The sequence below is a fragment of the Acinonyx jubatus genome, chromosome B1, assembly GCF_027475565.1.
Source record: "Acinonyx jubatus isolate Ajub_Pintada_27869175 chromosome B1, VMU_Ajub_asm_v1.0, whole genome shotgun sequence".
NCBI classification, from domain to species: Eukaryota; Metazoa; Chordata; class Mammalia; order Carnivora; family Felidae; genus Acinonyx; species Acinonyx jubatus.
Window position 1 is genome coordinate 171,423,419 of NC_069382.1, and position 12,336 is coordinate 171,435,754.

Genomic DNA, 12,336 nt, shown 5'->3' on the forward strand with positions numbered 1-12,336 from the left:
TAAGAGGGCAGTGGACTAAAGGAGGCTCCATGATTTTGCAATCTGATTACAAAATATTTGCCCTAAAATAGGGCACTTTGGCTTGAAAGTGACAGACCTTGCAGAGACCCACTATGAGGATCTTTGTTCAAGTGCCCAGGAGCCGTGTGAAATCCTTTTCATTTTTTTTCCTTTATTATTTTTAATAGCCTTTTTAAAGAGCAGTTTTAGGTTCATAGCAAAATCGAGGAGAAGATAGAAATTTCCTGTGTGCTTCCTTTCCCAACATATATGCATAGCCTCCCCCATTAATCAACATCCCCCACCAGAGGTCACATTTATGACAACTGATGGATCTACAATGACCTCATACTCCTGCCCAGTCCATAGATTGCATGAGGGTTCATTCTCGGTGTTGTATATTTGGTGGATCTGGACGGATGTAAATGGCATGTATCCAGCCTTATAGCATCATACCAAGTAGTTTTACTGCCCTAAAAATCCTCTGTGATGAGGACTTCTTCCAAATGTTTCAGTAGGATGTTGGGGTGAACAACTGTGATGCTCTGACTCTAGTTTGAGGACCTGCACAACTGCTGCGGAACCCCTGGATCTGAGCCCAGGGAGGCTGCCCCTAGGGTAGAGACCAGCTCTGGCACAACTTCCTGGAGAGGGCAGTTTGGCCTGGTTGCTCCCACCAGTCCCCCCACACCTTGCTGCACTGGGAGAATCACTCCTTTAACAGAATCACCTGTTACAGGAGCCTCGCAGGGCCAAATCCAGCACAGGGAACTGCATAGCTGCTGAAGGAACAGAGATGCTGATGTGGAGAGGCCGCCTTCCCTGTGGGCAGTCCCAAGGTGTAACTCTGTGCTCTGAGGCTGGAGGCATGGTGGGATACAGGTGCAGCTGGTAGATACCTGATAGGGACAAGGGCTTCAAGACAGGGGTGGTGCTGCAGCAGGGTGACCGTCAGAGGATGGGCAAGATGCTTTAGTTTTTACCTAACGTCCTTGGCCCCGCAATCCCATCTAGCCTGCTCCATTAAATTTAGAAATCATGTCTCCTTAGGCTTCTTCAGACTGTAACCTTTTCTCAGATTTTCCTTATTTTTGATGACCTTGACAGTTTTGAGGTATACTAGTCAGGTAATTGAAGACTTTCTCTCAGTTGGGATTTGTGTGATTTTTTTTTCCATGGTAAAACAGACGTTATAAATTTTAGGGAGGAAGATTGCAAAGATAAAGTTCCAAACTCCTCATCCTCTCAAGAATATATGCTATCAGTATGATTTATCACTGTTGTTGGTAGCCTCAATCACCTGGTCCAGGGAGTGTTTGTCAGGTTTCTCTACTTTCTTCCTCCTTTCTGTTCTGCATAACCTTCGAAAGGAACCCATTATGGCTAGCCCACACTTAAGGGGTGGGGAGTTATGTTCCTTCTATTTGATTGGAAAATACTTACATAAATTATTTGGAATTTTTCTACATGGGAGATTTGTCCATTCTTTTTGTATTCATTCAATCATTGATTTATTCAGTTATTGATATCAATATGGAATCATGGATATTTATTTTATACTTTAAGCTGTAATAGAGTAATACATTATTTTGTTGCTCAAATTGTTTCAGCTTTGGCTATTGTCCTTCTTTTAGTTGGCTCCTGTGTCCCTTTGACCTATCCCTATCATTGCATGTGTGCATGTGTTTACTTATTTTCTGGGAGTCCTTGTTTTGTAAAGCATAAAGAACTAAGAGAACACAGCAAATGTTCATAACTTGAGACTTACACCTACCAAATATTTAAAATATGCTAAGCTCCAGATTTCATCTCAGTAAAGAATTATATTCTGCTGAAAATGTTGCTAAGTAAAGAAAGGTGGGGAGAACAACTTTTTTTTTTCTTCCTGACAAAGACTCTCTTGACTAAAATTTAGTTAGGCTTCTTTGAACCCTCTTCTTGTATAGACCTTGTTCTTGGACTCTGTCTTCAGCCTGAATAGTCCAGTTGTAGAAAGAATCCTGCCAAGTAAGTTTAGACACAATCTTCTACCCTTGCTATGTGATCAGTTCCTTATCCCTTGCCCTAATAATCACCCTGGTCTGCCTTGAGCAAGAATCCTGTTAAGTCAGTTTAGCAAGAATCTCCCTGCCCTTGATGTCTCCTCTTAGCAATGGTCTATCCACTAACCCTTTCACTTTGCTCCTTCATTATAAATCCCCACTTACCCTTGTTGTGTTTAGATTTAAGCACTGTCTCTGTCTCTCTCTCAGTGAGATCATCTTCTCACCATTTGCAAAAGCCCTGAATAAAATAAGAGCCCTGACACTCTTAAAAAACTAACACTGGTTATTTTTTTTTCTTTAACAAGCTTACCTACTTTTAATAGTTAAGTTAGTTATCTGGAGTACATAAGCAGTAAATTCATCTTGGAGAAATCTCCCAATAAGAGGTCAATTATGCATTGTATTTTACCATATCTAGAAGGAAATCCACCTTTTCTTGCTGTCTTCTGTCTCTGAAGAATGGCAATTGAAACGTTCTGTCTTCTCAAAACTTCTGTAATGGGCAGTACAGGGGCCTCCAGGCATCAGGTCCTATTCAAGGTGCCATTCTTTTTCATGGCACATAGCCAAAGTCCCAAAATTGTCGTTACTCTTTTGAACTTGTGGTCTGGGGCCCTAGTGATGAACTGAGTGTTGGTTTCTTTGCCAACAGAACCTTTATTTTCTCATGTAAGCGTTTGGCCTCAGTGATGGTGGTAATGGGGCCACTTAGGCCTATGAAATCTGCCTTGTAGGGAGGAGTTTCCTAGTTTGCTTCTCTGTGACAGAGAATCTCACCAGCTGTTTCACCTACTGAGGCTTTTTTTTTGGAGTTTCAGGAGGCTGTGCCCTCAGGAGCTAGTGAAGACCAATATTCCTGATATTTGTTCCTCGAGACACAATTTTTCTCAAGGTTGAATAGTCTCAGTCTTAACTAGTGTGCATTTATTTCTACTCTTTTTTTATTTTTGTTTTATTATGATACGGATTACATGAGCCCTACTCTCTTAACAAATTATTAGTGTATTAACTGTAAGCATAATGTTGTAAGAGCATCTCTAGGACCTATTCATTTGTATAACTAAAACTTTATACTTGTTTAACATCAACTTTCCATTCCCCTCTCTCAGCCTCCGGTAACTACCATTCTGTTTCCTGCTTCTATGAGTTTGACTAGTCATATCATCTAAGTGGAGTCATGTAGTATTTGTCCTTCTGTTTCTGGCTTATTTCACTTAGCATAACCCCTTCCCGATTCATCCATTTTGCTGCATAGGGCAGGATGTCCTTTTTAAAGGCTGAAAAATATTCTATTGTACATATATACCACATTTCCTTTATCCATTCATCTATTGATATTTAGGTTATTTCCACATCTTGGCTATTGTGAATAATGCTGCAATAAAAACATGGAATATAAACACCTCTTCAAGATCTTTTGTATAAATACCCAGTGACCCTCCAGAGTCAGTCAAAAATGATCATCCCTCACTTACTAAAATAGAGTAGTCCTTGTGTACTACAACTATCTACTGGATATCAGAAACTGCTTTCTGCAGATTTCTTCTATCTTGGGGAAGGGAGTGTCTTGAAATTCTAACTTTCATCTGTTCTTCAAAGTTTATTGCAGTCAAACAAACTTCTTGAGTTTTGAGGAACTTAACAAATAATATCTCCTTTCCTGCCTGAGTTCAGAACCAATTAAAAGACTGAGGTGGGAGACAGAGAGCTGAATGCCAAAATACCAACTTATTGTGGATAAGAATGTTACTGGAGGATGAAGGTAGATTAGCATGTTAATACTTCACTCTTGAGTGAGACCAATTAAGCTATAGGTAGCACCAGACAACTGTTGGCCTGTCTGGCTCAGCTGCCAATATGATTGGAAGGACAGCCCCTCCAAGAATCCCCTCAACACGCTGGTGGATCCAAAAACCAGGGGGTGTGGGCTGAGTTGAGTTTCTTCAGTTTCTTCTCCCAGACTCATGTAGCGTACTTTCCTTCATCAAGGTAAGGAGAGAGACTGGACATGCTGAAACTGTTCCATGTGAAAACCCTTAAGTTAGAGCTGTCATTATCTTCCCCAACATTTTATTTTAATTTGTATATAAAATGCCTTGAACTCTTATTTATGATTTCTGGGAATTCTTGTGTTAGATTCTAATGCTTACTTTTGGTTCCAATTTCCTGTTCTTGCCATCAGGTATTTCTCCCTCACCATCCTTTTTCCCTCAGCCTCACACTTCCTCCACACCACTATGTCTTTTGCTCCTATTTCCTTTCTTATAAATAAGCTTGCACTTAATTTTAAATTATTATAGAGGAAAATTTAGGACTGTCTCTATTTCAGTCCTTCATTTCCCAAGATTTTTTTCTGTGGCTTAGCTTTCTACTGTCAAAATGGCCAATCAAGATATATAGCAACAGGGGTGCCTGGGTGGCTCAGTTGGTTGGGCATCTGACTTCAGCTCAGGTCATGATCTCACAGCTTGTGAGTTCAAGCCCTGCATCAGGCTCTGTGCTGACAGCCCAGAGCCTGGAGCCTGTTTCAGATTCTGTGTCCCCCTTTCTCTCTGTCCCTCCCCCACTCATGCTCTGTCTCTCTCTGTCTCAGAAATAAATAAACATTAAAAAAAAGATATATAGCAACAAAAATTAAATAATACATCCAAACTCTTCTCTTCTTCCCTAGGGAATAGAAAATCAAATCTACCTTGAAATTTAGAATTAATGTTACTGTTAGCTACAAGTGCATTATATATACAAATATCATAGTACCTTTGAAGTAGGAATTAATGGTATCATAAAAAATAATGTACTACATTGTGAAATGTATGGATAGTCATATGACAAATAATCATATTTAGTTCAGGCTCTCAAAAATAACCATCACAAGAACATAAATCTTTGGGCGTCTAAACACAGAGTGCCACGGTCTCCTATACAAAGAGGGAAAATCTGCATGGTTGACTAACAGCTTTACATTAAAAAGAAGGAAGATTATATTTTCATACTTAAAAGAACAAATCTTAAGCCACACAGACAAATTAGGAGTCAAGTAGATAAAGATCCCAACAAAGTCTGAAATGAATTAACATCACCTCCAGTTGCCTTTTTATAGGAGTGTCTTTTTCATATTAATAATGTGATACTTCTCATGTTAGTAATATTATGAGAAGAGCCATGCAGAAATGAAATCAGTGGTTATCAGAGGAGTAACAACATATAGTATAACTAGTCCCAACGTGGTGGAAGGCTTGCAAAGGAGGTTGGGAGGGATTCGCACAGAAGGCATAGGAGGAGATCACATGGAGATAGTCTTGACTCACGTATAAAGATGATCATGCTGAGCCTGCTGACTTGGGAACCTCTCAAGTGCCTATTGTACTTCTTGACAATGTGGTTTTAGTAGCTAAAAAGAAACAAAAGTGTATAGATCCAATTAGATATCTGTTTTACTGGGAGCAATCTGTTTTACTGCATAGGAGCAATTATTTGTCTTGAGAAGTACAATGGTGAGATTATTTTGTAAGTTGACTTTGGTTGATTGCTTGTTGCCTTGATAGGTCTTCTAAATCCTCATTGCTATCAACAGGACTTGAGCTTACTGAAAAGAATTAGAAGATGTACAGTAGAGTCCCCATAGTACATAAGATGTAAATGCACCAAACATTCATAGTTTCACTTAGATGGTGAAATAATAGATTTTTTTTCTTATTCACTTTATAATGTTCAAGCATTCATTATTTTGCTTAATTTTTATTTATTTTTAGAGAGTAAAGGAGGAAGATGGGCTTTTTTTAAGTTTATTTTGAGAGAGATTGTGCAAGTGGGTGGGGGCAGAGAGGGAGAGAGAGAGAGAGAGAGAGAATCTCAAGCAGGCTCCATGCACATGGTCAGTGCACAGAACTTGATGTGGGGCTTGAACGCATATGAACCAATGTACTCAGCACTGTAAGTGGAGATATAAATGAAACTTAGTCCCTTTCTTTAAAGGACTTACTGTTGGTGGTGGTTATGGGGGAATATACAGATATTTAGAAATGATACTATTATGTAGAATTTGAATGCATTTGTTCAGAAGAGGGATTTCTTGTCATAAGCTGATTATGAGTACTAATTATTATTAGTGTGGTATCTCTTTTTGATCACCATTATTGTGAGTAGAAAGTGTTATCTCATTCTGGCTTGATTTGCATTTTTCTAAATATTAATGATAAGCATATTTTTAAAAAATATTGAAGTACGGTTGATATCCAGTATTAGTTTCAGATGTACAACATAGAGATTCAACAATTCTATACATTACTCAATCCTGACCTCAATAAGTATAGTCCTCATCTGTGTGCAATGTTATTACAATATTATTGACTGTAAACCCTATACTGTATTATTCATCTCCATGACTTATTTATTTTATAACTAAAAGTTAGTAACAATTAATCCCCTTCACCTATTTCACCCATCCCTCACCCACATCCCTTCTGGAAACCACAAGTTCTCTGTATTTGAGAGTCTGGTTTTTTGTTTGTTTTTTACTTTGATTGTTCACTTGTTTTTTAGATTCCACACAGAAGTGAAATCCTATGGTAGTTTTCTTTCTCTGTCTCATGTATTTTACTTAGCATAATACCCTCTAGGTATATCTGTGTTGTCACAAATGGCAAGATTTTATTCTTTTTTATGGCTGACAATATTCCATTGTGTGTGTGTGTGTGTGTGTGTGTATATATATATATATATATTATGTGTGTGTATATTATATATATGTAATATGTATACACACTTTATCTTCAGTCATCTATTGATGAACGCTTGGGTTGCTTCCATATTCTGGTCATTGTTAAGTTGTGCTGCAATAAACATCGAGGTACATGTATCTTTTTGAATTCATGTTGTTCTCAAGTAAATAGCCAATAGTGGAGTTGCTGGATCACATGTTATTTCTATTTTTAATTTTTTGAGGAAACTCCATACTGTTTGCCACAGTGATTGCAGCAATATACATTCCCTGTTAAGCATGTTTTTATTGCTTATGATCTATTTATATATATTCTTTGAAATGTGTATTCAATTCTTTTGCTTTGTTAATCACTAAGTTTTGTTACGCAAAATATTTGGTAGGGAGGGGTTTGGGTAAGGGAAGCAACATTTTGAAAAAATTCCCCTTACACAAATACACTGTAATAATGCTAAAATGCATTAAAAATTGAGCAGAGTAATAAGGAAAACCTAAAAGATTCCACCAAAAAACTGCTAGATCTGATCAATGAATTCAGCAAAGTCGCAGGATATAAAATCAATGCACAGAAATTGGTTGCATCCTTATACACCAAAAATAAAACAACAGAAAGGGAAATCAAAGAATCGATCCCATTTACAGTTGCACCAAAAACCATAAAACACCTAGGAACAAACCTAACCAAAGAGATGAAAAATCTATACACTGAAAACTATGGAAAGCTTATGAAAGAAATTGAAGAAGACACAAAAAAATGGAAAAATATTCCATGTTCATGGCCTGAAAGAACAAATACTGTTAAAAGGTCAATCCTAACCAAAGAAATCTACACATTCAATGCAATCCCTATCAAAATAACACCAGCATTCTTCACAGAGCTAGAACAATCCTAAAATTTGTATGGAACCACAAAAGACCCTCAATAGCCAAAGCGATCCTGAAAAAGAAAACCGAAGCTGGAGGCATCACAATCCTGGACTTCAAGATGTATTACAACGCTGTACTCATCAAAACAGTATCACGCTGGCACAAAAACAGACACTCAGATCAATGGAACAGATAGAGAACCCAGAAATGGACCCACAAACGTATGGCTGACTAATCTTTGACAAAGCAGGAAAGAATATCCGAAGGAATAAAGACCGTCTCTTCAGCAAGTGGTGCTGGGAAAACTGGACAGTGACATGCAGAAAAATGAACCTGGACCACTTTCTTACACCATACACAAAAATAAACTCAAAATGGATCAAAGACCTAAACATAAGACAGGAAGAAGTGAAAGCAGGCAAAAAAAACAAACAAAAAAAAAAACAAAAAAAACAACCCAAAAAACAAAAAAAAACGCTTTGACTTCAGCCACATCAACTTCTTACTCAACACGTCTCTGGAGGCAAGGGAAACAAAAGTAAAAATGAATTATTCATCAAAATAAAAAGCTTCTGTACAGCAAAGGAAATGATCAGCAAAACTAAAAGGCAACCAATGGAATTGGAGAAGATATTTGCAAGTGAAATGTAAGATAAAGGGTTAGTATCCAAAGTCTATAAAGAACTTATCAAACTCAACACACAAAAAGCAAATAATCCAGTGAACAAATGGCAAAAGACATGAATAGACACTTCTCCAAAGAAGACATCTAGATGCTAACAGATATATGAAAAAATGCTCACCATCATTCATCATCATTTAATACAAATTAAAACCACAATAAGATACCACCTCACACCAGTAAGAATGGCTATAATTAGCAACTCAAGCAACAATAGATGTTGGCGAGGATGCAGAGACAGAGGACCTCTTTTGCACTGTGGTTGGGAATGCAAATTGGTGCAGCCACTCTGGAAAGCAGTATACAGGTTCCTCAAAAAATTAAAAATAGAACTTCCCTATGACCCAGCAATTGCACTATTAGGTATTTATCCAAGGGTTACAGGTGTGCTGTTTCAAAGGGGCACAGGCCCCTCAATGTTTATAGCAGTGCTATTGACAATAGCCAAAGTATGGAAAGAGACCAGATGTCCATCGAGAGATGAATGGATAAAGAAGATGTGATGTATATATACAATGGAGTATTACTTGGCAATGAAAAATGAAATCTTGCTATTTGCAACAGCATGGATGGAACTAGAGTGTATTATGCTGAGTGAAGTTGGTCAGAGAAAGACAAATATCATATGACTTCACTCATATGAGGAATTTAAGATACAAAACATGAACATAAGGGAAGGGAAGCAAAAAATAGTATAAAAACAAGAAGGGGGACAAAACATAAGAGACTCTTAAATATAGAGAGCAAACAGAGGGTTGCTGGAGGGGTTGTGGGTGGGAGGATGGTTTACATGGATAAGGGGCATTAAGAAAGACAGTTGTTGGGATGAGCACTGGGTATTCTACATGGGGGATGGATCACTGGAATCTACTCCTGAAATCATTATTGCACTATATGCTAACTAACTTGGATGTAAATTAAAAAATGAATTAAATATTGTAATAAAAATATATAAAATAAAAAAAGGCACAGTATTTTTTTAATTTTTTAATTTTATTTTTTTTAAATGTTTAATGTTTTTATTTATTTTTGAGAGAGAGAGAGATAGAAGATGAGCAGGGGAGGGGCAGAGAGAGAGGGAGACAGAATCTGAAGCGGGATCCAGGCTCCGAGATGTCAGCACAGATCCCGACGTGGGGCTGGAACCCACGAACCGCGAGATCATGACCTGAGCCGAAGTTGGACGCTCAACTGACTGAGCCACCCAGGTGCCCCACAGTATTTTTTTTTAAATTAGGATGTTAGGATAACACAAGTAGAAGTTTATTTGCACTATGCAGGTAGCCTAGGACACATTTGTCAAAAAGGCAAATGAGAAGATGGGATTTCCACCTGGATGGATGATTTGACGGCTGGGACTAAGCCCAAGCCTATTGCACTTAGTTTATGCAAGCCATCTCATTTCCCTTTGGTTATCCAAGGAGAATCCCCTTCACTGTAAGCACCTGTCAATGAGCCCAGAAAGCTATGTGGATTGGGCTGAAATCCATAGGTACTCTATCTTTCAGTGATGATAAATGAGGTAAAATGCCATAGAGAAATTCTTTACCATTATCTTTGGCATCAGAAATAGGAATGGAGGGTAAAATAAACAATATAAATGAATGTACCCTGTGGGGAAGGAAGGCAATTGTGCCTACATCGAAACCATATTCAATCAGAGGAGCTTGGCCATTATTTCTCCCCAGCCAGTTGATGCTTTGTAGAAATTTGTGCTCAATCTTTCTAGATTATCTTATTAAAAACAATTTAAATGTTTATCCATTTTTGAGAGAGAGAGAGCATGAGTGGGGGAGGAGAGGGGCAGAGAGAGAGGGGACAGAAGATCAGAAGCGGGCTCTGTGCTGACAGCGGTGAGCTGGATGTGGGGCTCAAACTCATGAACCATGAGATCACGACCTGAGCTGAAGTCCAACATTCAACTTAGCCACCCAGGTGCCCCTAGATTGACTAATTTTTAAAGAGAACCTGAAAATTCAGATTTTTATATAGAAACTTCTCAATATGTTAACCTTATATAGGCATCAGAGGCAACTAGTTTGCTATTTACCTCCTCACCTGTAGATTCCTATATTCTTTTTCCTTCCACTATTTATGGAGAAAGGGAGAAACTTTAGAATACAGTTTTTTTGGAAGTCCAAGGTCTCTATCTAGTGTTTTATATCTGTGACATCTGTGATGTCACAGTACAGCAAGGAAAGATAGTTTTTTTCTGAAAAAACAATGATCAATTGGGTATCCCTGTGGAAACAATTTATCTTGAAGCTTATCTCACCCCTTTGGTGTAAAAAAAAAAGTCAATTCTGTATGGATTGCAGATCTATATGCAAAAATAAAATAATAAAATTTAGAGAAAGAATACTCTCATGACTTTGGAATAGAGATTTCTTAAACAGCACATACAAAACACTAACAGTAAAAGTAAAAATATGATAAAAACTGTACCATATCAAAATAAAGGTTCTTAATCATCAAAAGATGATGTTAGTAGAGTCTAGGGACAGCACTATTTGCATGAGCCCCTAAATGAAAACTACCCAGATACTCACAAATAGTAGAATAAGTAAATACATAACTGTAGATCACACAGTGAATACTATACAACAATGAGAATGACCATTCTACAATGAATTACAATGATATGAAATCATAAACATAATTTTGACACCAGTACATAATCTTCTATTTATATAAAGTACATCTTGCAAAAATAATCAATACCATTGGAAGGCAAGAGAATGCTTACTGTTAAAAGCAGCAACTGCAACAGAGATGACAATGACCTCTGAGATGTCCGGAATACTGTTTCTTGGTGTGGATGCTTGTACAAATGTATCATGCTGCATATTCGTGATTATTTGACTTTTCTGTTGGTCGAATGCACTTAAATAAAAACATCTAAAACAATAAGGCAGGGGTCTTAGTCCTGTTCAAGCTCTCTCTCGAAAGACTTCGAGCAGACTGGCCTTTAGGAAATAAGGAACTTTAATTAGGATTTTGAAGTTTAAATTGCAAGAAGAAAAATCCTTACCAGCATGTTCATAAGCGTGTTGAGATTGTCTAGCACCCTTTCTCGATCATCATCTTGGCTTAGCTCCGTGCTGGTTTTTCATTTTCTGTTTGTTTTACTTACCTCTTGGTCTCTACTGTCATTTCTGTTACAAAGGAAAAGTTGGTGGAAGCAGAAATGAGGTTTGATTCATGTGTGTACACAAGCTTCTGAAAGATAGAACGTGTGGTGGAAATGTGATTCTGTGACGTCTACACAGAAAAGCATACAATTGGGTGCAAAATACTTAAGGAATGACCATGTTGTACAGAATTTTTCATCCTGTTTTAACGGAGATGTTCAGGGGCACTTCAGCATGATGGGTAGCTGGGTGCACTCTAGAACCCACTCCCTGAATACATTCTAGTTCAGTGAGTTAATGAATTTTCATTTCTTTATCTTCAGAGTGAAAGTAATTCTAGTATTTATGTCTAGTGTTGTAAGTATTAGGTGAAATAAAGCCTATAGAGTCCTGTGCTCATATAATTTCAGAGTAAGTGTTCAATAAATGCCATTATTATTTTTCAATACTGGTGGGACTTCATAAAAACAGCAATTTAGGGCTGGCTTTACTGGTCCATAATTTTCTGGCAATGTGAACTTGTATAGTCAGCTAAATGAAGCTTCACATTTTTTTTCCTGCAAAATGGGGGAAATAAACCAAAATGAGATAATGTGAAAGAATTTAGCTTAGACTTTGGTCACGTAATAAATGTGCATTTTATATAATAAATGCAAATTCAACTAGGTTAGTGGAGAGTATGATCAGTGCTAGTCCATGAACATACTTTTATCAATATAAATTTTAAAGCCCTATTCTGACATTAGCATTGAGTGTTGTTATTTATGTTTGAAAAGGGGCAGAAAACTTCTTCAACTAACATTACATACTTTTTTAAAAATTTTATTTTAGAGCATGAGCACGATCTGGGAGAGGAGCAGAGGGAGAGAGAGATTCTTAAGTAGGCTCCAC